This window comes from Cygnus atratus, chromosome 16 (assembly GCF_013377495.2).
Source record: "Cygnus atratus isolate AKBS03 ecotype Queensland, Australia chromosome 16, CAtr_DNAZoo_HiC_assembly, whole genome shotgun sequence".
In the NCBI taxonomy this organism is placed as follows: Eukaryota; Metazoa; Chordata; class Aves; order Anseriformes; family Anatidae; genus Cygnus; species Cygnus atratus.
In genome coordinates this window covers 9,553,341-9,569,981 of record NC_066377.1, presented here as the reverse complement: position 1 = coordinate 9,569,981, position 16,641 = coordinate 9,553,341, and the positions used below count along the sequence as shown (strand labels likewise).

The 16,641-nt window shown below is 38.4% G+C and overlaps 1 protein-coding gene across 7 annotated transcripts in view; it reads right to left on the bottom strand.

Moving 5' to 3' along the window:
* SULF2 (sulfatase 2) overlaps positions 1-6,662 on the bottom strand; it is a 158,700-nt gene extending 152,038 nt beyond the window's left edge. For 2 of the 7 annotated variants that reach the window (XM_050713951.1, XM_050713950.1), the window contains exons 1-2: positions 6,528-6,662; positions 5,558-5,642 (exon numbers count right to left, since the gene is read on the bottom strand). The gene's annotated coding sequence lies outside the window, so the exon portion shown is untranslated. The other 5 variants (XM_050713949.1, XM_035548117.2, XM_035548119.2 and 2 more) reach the window with 5 other exon arrangements.
* Between the last annotated feature and the right edge of the window lie 9,979 nt (positions 6,663-16,641).

Genomic DNA, 16,641 nt, shown 5'->3' with positions numbered 1-16,641 from the left:
CAAAGACATGTCAAATGAAATAGATGGCAGAAGTCACACCGCCTTTTCACCCTTCTCTGTGTACAGATGAGGTACATTCTGTACAGTAATTTGCTTCCTCACACAAAAACTATGACAAAACAGTTTTCTAAGTGCATATAACTTTTCTGTAAGTCACTGATGTCTTCTACACATTTCCCCCAACAAAGTAAGAATGATTTAAAGGAGCCAGATTCTTTTGAAAGCCCTTCAAATCTTGCTGGTACTGAAACATAGGGGAAAGTGAAGATGGATGAAAACTGAAAGTTAAATTATTTTGAACAGTTATTTACTCTGTATGTGTGGAATATACCTCAAAATAATGGTGGACAAAGGAAGTACAGTAGCTAAAACACCTAATGTTCATCTTGAAGTTATTAATAACAGATATTTGCCTTACCCTGATTAGTAACAAAGTTAATTTCTTTTTTTACTAAAAAACAAGTCAATAATTCTAAATATTATAGTCGGTGGCACAGCTGGTTTTTTGCTCTTTCCAAAGGCACAAGCTGTATGTTGGCTACAAAACCACAAAGGTGGTAAAAACTGGTGATGAATATGACTCGTAGTCTAGTAATTAGGGAAAAGGAACCCCAAAGACATTAAAATCACAGAAGTGACCTGGATTAAGGATACCTTAGGATATGAACTGGAACAATACTAGACATATTTATCTTAGTATATGAATAATTTACACACTATTATTAGATATCTGAGGTTATATCCAAAATTCAAAAGTTATAGCAGTAAGTCATGTAGACTTCTTTTCCCCCCCCCCCTTTTTTTTTTAAGCAATTCAAATTATTCATTGCTGTGGGGAGGGAGGGAAATCCATCCAACAATGGAACTATACACAAACATTTGTTCAAAAGACAATAGACAATAACTATTTAATTGCACTGGAGAGGATACAGCAGTACAGAGACAGTTAAGAACTAGTGAGCCAAACAGTACAAATTAATACCTGGAGTTTGCTGCAAACCTTGTTCCCTACACATACTTAAATTCACATGAAACAACCTTGTAATTATACCCCCCCGCCCAAAAAAAAAGATCCACGCATTTTATTATTACTTTTATCCTATCCGCACACTCCAATAGAAAATTTACACAATTTTAACAATGCAGCATAAACACGTTACTACTGTTAACAAAGACAAAAAGGGAACAGCAGAAAACGAGGAAGGGAAACTGAACTAGAAAGCCTTGTGAAGACCTGCCAATATTAAGACCCTTTCATTTCTGAAGAGTTCTACCAGATATTTTGCATGAGAGAAGGATCAGAAATGTTGTTCTTAAATGTGCACGGAGCTTCATGAAGTATTCCTTATTTGGTTTCCAGATGCAAATGACATCACCTTCTGACGTACTTCAGCATCTTGATGATCCCTGATCTTCTTTTCTCAAGTGTATCTAGAAAATGCCAAATTCCTAAATACACTGACCCCATCTATTAAACCTGGTAGTCATATTCACTGACCCAGTCAGAGTTGGCCAGAACTATCAGATCACCCCAGAACCACTGGTTATAGTACTTCCTACCTCCTGGATCAATAGTTTCAGGCCTCTGCAATGGTTGCTGCCTCTCGAAGACCTTCAGATAAGATAGGCAATTCAATTGCTTTCTTTTTAGAAGCTTCAAATAAGAAGCTGCCTATTTTTAAATGGGACATGTCTTTCTGGAGCAATGAAACTTTAACCAGTATTTTTGTTACTCCTTGTGAAGTATCGATATTTATAGTGGTTTCCGCAAAGATACTACCTTTATTTTTGAATACCATATGCAGATTACAGACAACTCTGGAGCCTAACAGACACCTCTTTATTTTGACGCTCTCTTCCAACAATCCATTAACCATGCTAATTAGTACTAGCGATCACACATCAAAACTTGTATTTTACCACAAGCTGCTCAAACTCACTGAACTATGAATTACTCTCATGATTTTACTGGGGAAAAAAGTAAGACAGTTAGAACACTAGAAATATAGTGACAAATACAAAATAATGAAACTAAGATTTGTAATAAGCTCCTTACAGATACTAACTGCATAAAAAGCCTCTACATTGTTCACATGGGAAAAAAAACATCACTGCTACAAGACCAGATTAGAAATGTCAACATGTCACTGTATATATTTCATCTGCTTAGTTACTTCAGTTTATTCTGTACAGATTTAGAGTAGGAACTGTATCTGCGTTACAAAGGCTGTAAGCATAAAATAAGGTGTTGTAAAACTAAATAAAGTAATAGCTGCTTAACAATGACTCTTATTCAGCTTTACAGAAAGTTGCACTTGAATAAGATCTCCTATTGTTATGTTTTTTGATCTTTCACATTAATTACTTCACTTTAGTGTCATTCTGAGCACCGAAACAGATTTCCTACCACAGCCAAACTGCAGAAATAAGACATCATCTCAAACACTTTCAGGGGAAATCTCGCTCACCAGGATTTGGAGAAATAAGAACACAAGTACATAACCCCCTCTTTCTTGTGTACATGTAAATATATATATATATAAATAAAATATGTCTACACACAGACATCCACAGACACAGAGGTGGGTCTAGGTTAAACTGTTGAACTATTGTACTCACAAAAAAAGAAAAAAAAGAAAATAAGTGTTACCCAATTGTATATATAAACTGCGTTGATACAGAAAATGGGATTTTGCACTGTGGGAAGATAAGACCACAGTAGATATTAGCATGCACAGATCTGCACACGACAGATCCTGTGGCAGCCACAGGAGATTGGCATACATTTCCTGTGTTATGGGAACACTGGAACTCAAGTACAACTCCTTACAAGAGGGAAGATTAAATTATCTGTTTACTAAGACATTCTTACTGCCTCAGAAGCAACGCTTCTTTGGATGCTGCTTCTTGCTGAAGACCTTTGGACTTTCAGCATTTGTATTTGTAGAAAGGCATGGTTATATCTAGCAATTAGACAAAGCTGAGGTAATATTTCAGACTTGTCCGAATGTTCTCTGAATATGTGCAATATTCAGAAGTATTACAAATCTTTTCTCCTCCTACAGAGGTCAACCACTAATTAGTTGAAATCCTCCTTTAACAAACTTGCATTTTCACTCCATATGTACCATTTGGGGTGTGTATGCATGAGAGGGATAGGGTAGAGTCAGGTAACTAGCAACAAGCAATAGTGAGAAATGCAGACAGTTTCTGAAAGATTAACTAGAAATCCAAGTGTATTAGATACTACTAATGGGAAGGAAAAAAAAAAAAAACAAATGACAAAAGACACTCGTGACACCTCTTCAGGTTTCAGATCAAATCATAGCTTACACTGGAATAAAGCCAGGTACTCTCAAAACCCATAAGCATTCTGGAACATCTGATTTCATATTGAAAATGTAGGCCTGTATCTCATTCTCCAGAATGCCCACTCCAGCCTGAGAAATTAGCCCAATCTATTGACAAAAATGAGAATCTGTTCTATCAATGGATTGCAAGGGAAGATTAGAAAGGTAGGTCTTATCTACACTTCATGGAAACTGGCAAAAGCACGGAGCGTTCTTCACAGAAGTAGGATCTCACAAACAACTTTAATCAAAATGCTCTGATGGGTTGGTAGCAGCTCTTGAGCTCACTTTTGCTCTATTCTGAAATTCACGGGTGGCTGAGGAAAGGATGTTGAGAGGAAAAAAGAGAAAAATGTGTTTTCAGGGAGCACAGTCATTTAGAAAAGACTTCAATCATTCTATGCTATCTACTAAGCAAGAAGCCCGAAATTCAAATTAATTATTTCTAAAAACAATTTTGAAGGGAAGATTAAATAAATCCACACCTTTTCCAAGTTGTAGAGTTCTTTGAGATATTAGGTATTTATTTTTCCATTTCCACTTTCCACTGTAATAACAGAAGACGACAGTACATACTGATTACTGGCTTGTGAATCTTTTTTTGCAATAGCTCCATAGTAAAAAGGAAGCTATTTACAGTTATCTTTATTCCTAGTATTAATTCCAGCATCTCAAAAATATTTCTGCTGCTATACTGCACAAGTTTTTGCTTTACTCCACCAGTTTTTTCTTCATTTGCAACAGAAAACAGTCCTATTCTTTCAGTTACGTTACCAACTTACTGTAAGCAAATCAATTTTATTTCCAAGTTTGACATCACCGAGCCATTTTGAGTTTTGTTTATGTAGATGAGCACCCATGATTCTTCTTGCCTGAAGTCCTTGTAACAGATGCTTGAAAGAAAGTGCCAACAACGCAACACAGGCTATTTTTAAAAACAAAACATAGAAGGCCATAGCAAAACATCACCTATTTTAACTTAATAATTTGTTTAATGAAATAATGCAAGTTACTTTGGTGAACTGACTTCAGACTTTTTCCTATCCATTTAAAAGAAATGATAAAGTATCGGTACTGAAACATATGACTAATCAATAGGGTTTTATACAGCAAGGTCAAACTCTTCTAGCTAGAAGTTACCCGAAGTAAGACTCCTTGCAAGGAATCCTTGCTCCAAAAGAAGTGTTACATAGCCCAAATAGGTTTCTTCTTTTTTGCAAATATCAAAGTCCACAGAAAAAAAAAGTCCACTAATTACTTTGAGAATAATGCATTGTTTTCTGAATGAGGTTAAAACAAAGACACATACACACACAAAAACCCTCCACATGCAAAAGTACAAAAGCTATAGTAAGAAGACCCCATCACGCAGGAACCTTGCCTTGAATTCCAAGATTTGTTTTGAAGAGAGTCCAGAGTTCACCTGAACTGTCTAATGCAAATTAAAAATAAATCTGTCCTATTTATACTACTATTCTGAGTGCTTTCCTAAACCTCTCATATTCCATTTCCTTACCCCCCATAACCAAGCAGAACGGGTAAGGTAAAATTGAGAAAGATGGGGGGTCAGTTTTTGAAAAAGCACATTTAACTTTTTAAGTTTCATTGCTGCATGACATGGTGTGAAATGCAAAGCCCTGCAAAATTACATGAACAGGATTTACTTAGAGGACTCTAATATGTTTAGTCAAAGCATCATCCTTAGAACCATAACGTATATTTCCATGCAATAAGAAACTTCAGAGAAATACTGAATGTTAGTGGGGGCAAAAGACAGTAGAATACCTTCATCTGAACTCATAAAAATTACGTTTAGAGATAAGGAGAGAAAGAAGAAAAGATCATTTTGCAAATAGCTAATATTAAGACAATTACTGAAATTGCATATTTTGGAGAACTCTTAAACCCATTATACATTAGTTTTAGGACATGGCCCACCAAACCCCTCACATGCATTATGCATAAAACGCATTGCACTGCAGGTTAGTTTTGGCATACAGTTAACACCCAAGCAATTAAGGTTTTTTTGATAATTCCTGTCTGACGGCATGTGAAGACATTCACTATTAATATCAGACATTACTTATTAACACCATAAACCTGAAAACAAAATGTAGTCTAATTAACAAAATGTAGTCTAACTAATAACTTCTGTTTTTATCTACTGAACTTAATATTAGCAAAGAAAAGTAAGACTATATACGTACTCATTTACATGCTCGCAGGCTAGAGAAGATGAGGGAGACAGCACGGACACTGCACCTCTGTGTGGCTTCACATCAGTAGGCAACCCTTTGAAGGAGAACAAAAAGACGAGCTGATCAGAGACCTACCTACAGCTGGACCCCGTCCCTGCCCGGAGCCCTGCAGCCTCGTTGAGCCGAGCCCAGGACCGGGCACCAGAAGTTTTTTAAGCTATTCTCCAGTTCTGCCACCGCCTCGCTGCGTGACCTTGGGCCGGCCGCTCCCCGCACCTCAGGAAAGCCCGGTAATTAGCCGCCGCCAGCGTCGAAGCCGGGATGGAAAGGGAAGAGGGACCGAATGGCAGGGGGTTTTCCTCACAGGTGATAAAAATCTGCTCGACGTCCACACAGCCGCCCGTCCCGGGGAGGATCGGCTCCCGCACCTTCCCTGCGTACGGGTTAAACCGGAGGAAAAGGCGGCTCCGGCTGGCAAAGCCGGCGGCTCCGGCTCGCCCGCCCTCCTCAAGCGCAGGCGGCGGTAGCCTGAGGAGCCGAGCCCTCAGGGCCTCCCGCAGCCAGAGCCCTCCCGCCGGCCTCAGCCCGGCCCAGCGTTACTCACAGCGCCCGGCGGGCTGTTAAAACTCGCAGGTGGCCCGGAGCCGCCGAGGGCTGGAGCCGCAGGGGTGGCGGGATGGCGGCGGTCTCTCCTCAGCGCCCGCCCCGGGAGCGAGCGAAGCGGGCTTGGGGGCGCTGCGCGCCGCTCCGCGCAGCTCCGGCCGCTGCCTCCCTCCCTCCAATACGGGCCGCGGCGAGGAGCCGGCTTTAACCATCTGTTGCGAGGCGCCTCCTCCAAGCGCTGCCGCCTCCCCGCCCGGGGGGCTCCCTGCGGAGGAGGTGGCGAGCGTGAGGGGAGCTTTAGGGCCCCGCCGGCCGCTCTCCGTCGCCCAGCGCGCTGAGGGAGCGCGGCGGTGCCCGCTTCTCCTGACCCCCTCACCTCAGGCTCGCCGCTGCTTTTCCCCGTCCCCTCGGTGCCCTTCCCTCCCCACAGCCGCCGTCCCTTCCCCTCATCTCCCTCCCTGCCGGGTAGGCGCCTCCCAGCAGGGCCCCGCCATGGCCGTAGGGTGAGGGGAGAGGAAGATCTCGAAGATCTCTGGGGATGGCCCCCGCTACGGGCGCCAGGTGCGATAGGGAGGTTTTGGGGGGAGATCAGGGAAAAACTTGGGGGCGGGGGGAAGGGGGAGCCTGATCCTCTTGGGGTTGGGAGGAATAAAATCCTGGCCTATTAAAACTTCTTCACGTCCCACTTAACGCTAAAGCAGGGCTCTTCACACGCGGTGTGAGGAGGCCGGCCGTGGTACTGCACGGAGCAGTGTGCCTCAGCCTGCTGTAAGGGGCATGGAGCAGACTCCTGTGTGTGTGGAGACTTCTTCTACATCTCCTGTGGAGAAGCTGTTCCAGGAGAGTCAAGACTCTGACCATTTAAATGGCTTTGAGTTTTAGCCTTCCACGTTCCTAATTTGAAGAATTTTCCACAGATACGTGGACAATCTATGGACAGGATCCCATATTCTGGGTCCCTATCTCCACTCCCAAGTGGAGGTAGCACAGATGTTTGCCATGTACTTGTAAACCACCCAAAATAGCCCCATCGTTCCAGGTTTACCTCTCACTTTTCCATACCTCCCTACCGATTTGAAATGCACTCACACTTTACAGAGATACAAAGGAAGAGAAAGAGATTTTTAAAATATCTTCCTTGCTACGGACCTCCCAGATGATGCTCTTTAATCCAGTCCCTACATCTTCAGTTGATTCTCCACCGAAAATCCAGGGACTGAGAAGCTTATTTTATTCCAGACAGGTTCCAGGGTAATGTTTTTATGATGACATGGCAAGAAAATGATGCAAATTCTTTTCAGCATCCAACAATTTAAAGTTAACAAAACAGTCTTGAGATGCGTGCTGGAGAAGAAAAAATACATATTTATTACATATGGTAAACCACATTCTGAATGAAATTTTGTCATTTTTTGAAAGTGTCACATTCTTATTTCTCACTAGAGCAGTTTCAGAGCAGAGTTTTGGGTTTGAAACTAGTGTGTGGACTGATTATGATTCCTGGAAATAGTCAACCATTTGTATTCTACCCCAACACTGTCATTAAATGTAAATGACACAGAATTACAAAATGGTTGATACTGGAAGGGACCTCTGGAGATCTAGGCCAACCCAGCTCCTCAAGCAGGGTCACCAAGAGCACATTGCACAGGAACACATCCAGCTGGGTTTTGAGGATCTTGCAGACTCCTCAACCTCTCTGGGCAACCTGTTCCAATGCTCTGTCATATGGTACATGCTATTCCTAATAGACACTTTTCAAAGATGGGATACGTTTCTAACCCACTAGGAAGGCTTTTTCTTTGCATTAGAGGATCTCAATACAGTTGAGGTTTATCTTATTATTGCAACAATACTCAAAAATACAATTACTTTTAATACTCAAAAATACTTTAAATGGTTTACCTTTTTCCTCAGGAGCCTCCAGATGCATGAAATTTTACCCTCATGTAAGCATGCAGAATGTCTATAAGTCTGAAGGGAGAATTTGTCATTACAAGATATTTTTAAGGAACGGTTTATATATAGTTTTAATTATTAGAATGAAAAATTAGCTAGTGAATCTTCCATTAATTTTGTAAGACTGTTCTCAAACCTAAGTTATTCCCATATATATTCTAATCAAGCCTCATTGTCATAATTTTGAGATAGTGTTTTTACCATTACTACAAGGTTTTCTCCTGCTATTCTAAGAATGTTGTTGTTATTGATTTTACTAATACATAGCAATTCCATTTAACATCTTAAACCAATTGTCCTGTCGTAGGTACCAAAGATAATCATAAAGAGACACTCATCACTTTGCATGCTGTAATATGTAGACCTCGAAGAAATAATGGCTAGGAATGGAACAGTCCGTAGACAAACAACTGGCCCCAGAAACTGAAAATACAAATAATTTGTTCAGCTCTTCAAGAAGTCGTGACAGAATCCAAAAGCATGTACAGGTAAGTGGTGTCTCAGTCCACAGATGTAATAAATCACTTGTTAAGTTTAGAAATTATGCCTTAAGTCCAAAAATAATGCTTCCGTCTTTTATTTTACAAGCAAAATGCATTGACAGTAGTTGATTCCAAAGTCAGTTGCTTGTTTTTTATTTTTTTAAACATCCTCTTGCTTGGCTCATCACAGTTCTTATTACTTAGTTATATACATTAAAAATATTTCCAATTGTATATGCATGTTACATATAGTTAACCTGTAGCTTTTTTCCCACATGGTTTCTTTATGCAAAGGTGAGAGAAATGCGACCCGTTAGGCTGATGCTTCTGTAGAGTTAAAAAATATTGGTATCCATTATTTGCAATAATCAATTTTTTTAAATCCCTAATGTCTTAGAAGATCCATTAGCACAATCATTCCAACACTTCCGATTAGTGCTTGCCATCTGCCTTTTTCCAAATGAAGATATATCAAATTCCATTAATAACATCGGTAATTAAATACTAGCAGGAACTTGAAAACAAACCCTAAGACTCAAATAATCCACTGGTTCAGGTTTGGATCTTGCAGCAGGCTAATCTCTGAAGTGAACCAGCCAAAAACATGAGAGTGAAACTCAGCATGTGAATGTAAAGATTAAGTTTGAATTTTAAAGCCCTATTTTTTTTCATGTGATATACGTTAAGTTCCCAGTGGGAAAAAAAAAATATCTCAGGATTGAGTAAACTAATCAGAAACATACCTTACAGCCTTAGTCAGAAAGAAGCTGCTTTGTTATAAAGACAAAGCAGATTTGTGGGAATGTTGCCACTTTTTATATACTGTCGAAAGCTGTATTATTTTTTTTTAATTTTGGTTATGTGCCAGTCATGACTCAGGAACTGTTAGGAAAATGAATGTACTGTTTTAAATGTTGCAAGGCATAACCTAGACTTAGATAGCATAGCAAATTTACCTAAGCAAGCAAATTCATCTCAGAAGCTGCAGAAATGAAAACATTTGGAACGTCGTTTCTGTGCTGACACCACTGAGAAAACAAAAGCATTGATGGACGGTGCTAACCACTGAAAATGCCAGCGGATGGTAAGTGAAATGTTATGTTCCTACCCCACAGGGCCATCTCTTCTGCTGGCAATCAACAACTCTATCTGTTATCTATCTGTTATAGGAAAGGAAAAAAGAAAAACTACAATATCAATAGACAGTACTACAAGTACATAAAGTACTGTCTGAACTTAAGAAGATAAGACAATTTTCTATTTGACTTAAAGATGAGTCTTCCTGTGTAAAGACAGCTATCAAAACTTCGAGTTTTTGCATGGCCTTTGATAATTGTGGTAATCGGTATCTGCAATGTCATGTTTCCTATCCTCTTACTCATAACACATTAAGGGAAATGGATTATAACTTCAGTGCTAACAGGGAAGTTTTGAGTAATAGAAATCTGTAGCTTTCAGAGCACTTTTCCATTTCAAAGGGCTTTGCAAACATTGATTAATTAATCTGTTCTGTGTTGAATTCTGGCGAAGCATGCAGTCCTTCTACTAAACAGTTGGGCTTTGTTGTGGATTTTAAAGCCTGAGCTGTGCTGTTTGGTTGGGTGAGTGCACACGTGCAAAGGGTCAATACTGGAGCAATATCTGCTTAAGGCACACCATTTGGGTAGCTACAAGGAACGTGTTTAACAGTGGCTGTAAATCTTTTCCTTTTTTGAGGTGCCAAATGATACACAAAAAGACAACACCGAACCTCTGTGTATGTGTGTGTGTTGGTTTTGTTTTTAAAAAAGCCTCTACCTCTTTCCACAAGTTCAGCTTTCTCTTTGATGTGTTACACGTAAAGGCAGGTTGCTGTGCTGACACAAGGATCACAGTCATCAAGTTCCTTCTGCTACCCAAACATGCTTAGACATTACTTTCTCTTCTGACTTTCTAACTTTCCAAAACTTAGTGTATTGGTTTCTACATTGCATAAAATTGATTGAATTTTCATCGCACTCCCTTTGTAATGTGGAATTTCCCTTTTCAGTCCAATTTATCAAGATACACCTGTCTAGATGTGTTCACCCTTACTCTTTGGCTTTGTATTTTCTACAGCTTCTGTCCTTCTGTCTAAGGACACTAAACGTGCCTTTGCCAGCGAGTAGCCTGAATGATGTGTATCCAAAAGTTACCCTTTCAGAGCCTATTTACAACATCAACTACTGGCAACTAAACCAAATTTCTTAATTGAAATTCACAGAACACTCGTTATGTACTACAAGTATGCATAAGTCATAATGGAGCCCCGCCAATGATGCTGTCTGAGCAATTGCATATATTGCATGTCTGCTTTGATACAGCTGTGCATCTAGCACCAGAAGTTACAGAGCAGAATTTTTCAGGTTTTGGGTGAAAGACAGTCTGAGACACCTTACGTAGGCTATAGAAGAATTTTTTTTTTCTCTCGTATATTGAGGAGAAGTACCTTAAGGAGGAGGAGTAAAAGAAGTCATTTCAGTGGGATAAAAAGAGACAGAGTAAGAAAGAACTCTATCTAGTGGAGAAGCCTAGGCCGAGTTGCTTGTTATAGAAGTTTCTGCAGACACTTTGTAAGCAAAGATTCTTTGGACTTTAGCAGGGGACTGAACATTTTTTGAAAAGATGTACAGCTTTATGCTGCAGGACAGGATTCACATTATTTACTGAGAAATGACTGGCTGCCTGCCAACCTGAAAAACACTCCCTTGCTAGTGTTTCAGCTGAAGAAAAAATGAGGTAAAATAAATACCTCAATATTGCTCTATTACAGTGTTTAGACTCTACCCTTCAGATAGAAAAATGAAATTTATTACAACAATAAATGACCCCCTAAGATCTCAGAACTGCCAGGGTTCTCTGTCTCTTCCTTTCTAATGAACCTTTGCAATTTCACTGAAGTCAGAAAGTTGTGATTGTATCAATAGATCATGCCTGTACATACATATGCAATGTGCATAGAGGAGTGACATGCTTTAATTGTATTTTTAATGAGAAAGATCAAGTAATTCCATGAAATATGCTCCAAGTCTCATGATTGATGATTTCATTTTGAACCAGGCAAATTAAAAATGAAACTAACAGTACAGTTTCTTGCAATAACTGTGAAATTACTCACTCTTGCATATACAGATTTATGCATAGATCTAATACTTTTGTTTGGTGTGGGTTGAATGTGCATGTGGCATCTTTCCTGGTTACAAGCGCGTGGATCTTTCAACTATTTGTATGTTTCAAAAGTATCACAAATCAATAAAAACGCAATCTCTGCAGAATTCTATTGGAATTCTTTGCTTAAAAAATTCTTGAGGGATTGAACAGTTACGACAGATTTTTTTCTTACAGTATCTGGAAAGTTGTGTTTCACATGTACAGTGCTACTACAGGTACCCTTGTAGGTTAATCAGTACATCTGTACTTTGTAGATGGAGAACAGAAAAGTACGTACTCTTCAAGACTTTAAATCAGCTCTGAGTTTAACTCCTCACCAGAAGCAAGCATTGGTCTGCTACTGCCTTCAATCACACAGGTTAATTCACGAGCTGGATTTAAATCTTTTCATCATGCTTCCTGCTATAGATCTAAGACGTAATAATGTAAACAGTGCAGCTATAGGCTAGGCCACACAAGCATAGGTTCAGAGTTATTAAGAAAAGCAGGAACAGTTGTGACAGCTTAACTAGATCTTCTGGCATCTAGGATTTCTGGTTATACAGCAAATCTTTCAAGCTTCACTGGTTACCACAGGCTCTACCATGATAACTGTTCAATATCTCACATATAGGTAGGCAGTATCCAACTTATATATGCTATGTGTGTTTTTATATATTGAGCCTTAAAATAAAACAAACACTCCCTGACCTTTGGGGCATACTATCCGAATAACAGTCACACCTGAATTTAGTTGCTAGTCTTTTACCACTTAAAAATCGCTAACAGAAATGCCATTTTCCTTTTTTTGACTTAATAACTGGACTCAAACCAGACCTGCAAGAGTGAGATATATCATCTCAATATGTATGAAACAATATTTGGAATCTCCGGGCTCTCAAGGGTGCTTGACTTGAAGGGATTTGCTTGTGCTAGGGACCAGAGGTCATGTGCAAAAGCAGAACTTCTTTTGCATTTTAATCTTCTCAAATATATGCACTGAATATGTATCTATTTATGCTGTCTTTAAGTTGTAAATCTGTATATAGGTAACAGTTTTCCTGGGACTACATGCATCTGTTTAATCATGTCTGTCTTTGAAGGATGGACAAGTGTTGGGCTGAAGTCAAACAGCCTTACATGTAAGTTGGATTTCCAAGTGTAAATTGGGTATCTGGCATAAAGGAGATGTCCCAATAACACATCCTTTTTCCACACACCTTTCTTTATGTAGAAAACAAGTGTACTTTGTGAACACTGTACTCTTCTTGCTTCTTGTAACATTGCTATAAAGCGTCAGAAATAATAATAATAAAAAAGATTTCTTCTTATATAGAGAAATTACAAAGAAATTTCTGCTCCCAGTACAGTGCCATCACATGCTACAGACCTTACTTTTATAATTTTTAAGGTTTCGACTTTTAATTTTGTATTGGCAGAGTAGAGAAATCTGAATGTATTTATGGAGGGGGAAGGGACTGAGCTGTGCAGCTTCTAGGAAGCAGCAAATGAGAAACCCACCCAGAAGTTTCTATTATATGGTTGTTATGAAAGAAACTACATTGTGGGATAAATGCCCAGGCCATTGTTTGTTTTTTAACCCGTTCGTCACTGAAATGAAAACCTACCAAAGTAAGTTGAAGTTTCCCAGACTGTAAAAAACATGATTTGCATTTTCTTTGGTTTTTGTAAAGGATCAAAGTTTTGTTTGGAAAATTCATTAGAACAGAAGCCTTTTTTATTAATCAATTTAACCCAGATAGGGTCCTTTTTCAATGTATGATGTCATACAGTACAGCAAATGCTGTTCTTATATCCCAAAGTGTTACACAGTAAAAGGTAGTTTGATACACAGCACCTGCAAGGATCATGATTTGCCTAAAACCTGTCTTTTTTTCTTTGTCAGGCAGAATGTAAACTTAAGCACGTATAATCATTTCTAATGTTTATTGCTATGCTGTCAGAGTAGAACCTAACTGCAGAAAAAAAAAATTGTCACCTGGTGTTTACAAGTGAGTACCCTAAATGTGCATGGGAACTGTACCCTTGCAAGACAAGAGCTTTTACTGAAGTCTACACATTTGAGTTTGGCCCTAATATAGATAAATCATCATGTTCTGGCTACTGAAACATAGAAAACAATAAGCACATGGTGTGCAAAGGGATAGGAGTTAGTAACTCTATCTAAATCAGTAAGGATTTAGAAAGGGAATTCAAATCTACTGCCATTGGCTGGGTGGATTTATTTGTGACTTTGAGATTTCTGAGTTGTGATGTATTTATGATGATTTCCTGATATTTTTAGCATCAATAATAAATCATTATACTCCCTAAATGAAACATTTTCATTTGTGACAGGTACTTTTGTAGGAAAATTGCATGTAGGTAATATCATTAAAAATGAAATTCCCTATCAATTTTGTATTTTATTCCTGCTGAGATGTAGTTATCATTTGAACTTTCATCTCCAATGCTTGAGCGAACTGGTTATATGTTTGTTTAACCTATTTCTTAGCACAAGGCATCAGAGAACTGAGTATGAAGGAGAAGTGCATATGAACTGTATTACATTCTTAAATTACATTTAGTTGCATCTGTTGTGTTTCTCACTTTGTGATTGCAACAGGAGAAAGTTACTGTGGTCAAAAAAGAATAGGCACATATAAAGAAATCACCCATGTTTCTTTCTGTTTGACTGTAAAACTCAAAAGTCAACCCTCCATTTGTATCAACCACTATTGAAGTGAGGTCACAGTGAGGGTTTCTAAGAACTATGATCAGCTGACCGAGCTGTAAAACCTGAAAACATGGATTGTGTCTGGTTGCATATGCATTTTTAGATGAATGGCTTTTATTGTTTGAAGATTGAACGTAAAAGTTAGTCCCTCTGTTTTCTGTGCAACCCATGTTATGCCCTTTTGATGCTGAATAATACAGAGTAAATACATCTAAAAGTTTTGATAGATGACATTTCAGATTTCCTAGAAAAGAGCAGCAAAGATAAATGTACTGACTGTTGGTTTTAAGTCCATTTCAGTCTAAAGTTCATATGTCTTATCTCCCAGTTACTCTGTTATGTGCTGCTTTATGATTTATTTTTCTGAACATAGACTTTTGATAGTAACAAAAGTCTGACTATAAGTAACTGTGAAATATCTCTTAGGCACTTTTCTTCAATTTTGACATGACATTTACAACTTGGTCAGTCCAATGCAAGTTTTTTTTAATAATTAGTTATTTCCATCTTGTTTATTCCTTAAAAGAAAGTCATGTTCTTTATACCACAGATAAATTTGAAGGAGAAATCACAATTGTACTAAGGAAAATAGACTTTCTTACTCCTTACCCACCATGTAATGTCTTTATCTACATTTATGCAAAGCCACTGCAAACTGTAAGGACAGAGCTAATGGAAATGGCAACATTTATACTTACTTTGAATTGGTAGTGGAAAATTAAGCTCCAGATACATTGCTGTATATGGACCTCCATCTTCCTTTTTTTTGGCAAGGGTCTTCTAGATGTACTAACTGCCATAAAATTCACTTTAGTAGGGAAAGAAATATTAAGCCATATCCTGGACTGTGTGCAGTCTCCTTTGCAGTAAAACGATCTGTAAAGCTTTCCAGAGTTGGCAGCTGAGATTTCCCCTGCAAGAGGGAATCCCTGGCTGAGGTAAAGCTGGCTTACAGCCACCTTGGCTTCTGTCTGTTCCAACTGGTATAAAGAAAGAGAAGATCTGAAATACTGGCTTTTAAAATTGAACCTTCTGTAGACACACAGAGACTTTCATTATTATTTTTTTAAATATAGGTCTGAATCTGTGTGACTCATCTTCTCCCTGTGTGTGTGTCCTGTGCATATATCTAGATGCTACAGATATGACTCTTTCAGATGAGTAGTCAATTTACAGCATTTAAGAGGTTAAGTTTCTTTAACTTTTTATCTTCTCTTCTTGGGAATAGTTGTTTCTCCCTTAACACGAATATTTGACTATTACTGTGAAGAAACTGGGTGCATTTGCTTTGGGAAAACTCATGCTGATTCCAGATAGAATTTTGTTTACAGTTCCTTTTCTAAGCACCGTCTGTCTTAGTATTTTACCATGATAACTGTAGATACAAAGTGTTGATTCAGCCACAATGAAAAGTAGTTTTTTTTTTTGTTTGAAGTAGGGATTTAATAATAAATTATTATTATTATTATTTTTTATTTTCAACCTATGATACTACATTTCAGCCATCAAAGATGCAAAATACCAATCTTAACATCCTTAGGTTAGGTGCATGTTCTAGAAGCACATAAAACAGAAAACAAAGGGCTTTGTTTGAAAAATATAAACATCAAAGCTTTTACCTGTATTATGAACATAAGAAGCTAAAAGCACATTAGAGTTTGTGAGTTAATAAACTCACAAACTTATTACTGTACGTAAAAAGGGAGTCATCCATACAACAGAAAACGTGTAAAACATTGCAACAACCATTTACATAATTAATGTAATTTCTCTTTTATAATTGTTTCCTGTTTTGACATAAAGAACTTAATCATTTGTTCTCTTGCAATACATATGGTTTTGTTTTGAAGCTTCTTTGATATTTTGAATTTGACAAACATTGAGCACTTTTATTTTTCCAAAGGCAGTGGACCTGAGTAGGTAGAGGCAAACTGTTATGTGACTACTGGTAACAAGTTTGAGAATTTCAAGTGTTTGCATGCAAGGCATTGCGATTCAGAAGATATTGGCATTTTCAAGTACCAGATCTTGGAAAGATGTCTCCTTTGTAAATGTAACCCAGTGTTCTTCCAGCAAGGAGATAGCACCAGAGAGAATTCACAATTTTAGACAACCCCCCAGTGAGAGTTCACCAAGGTGCTTTC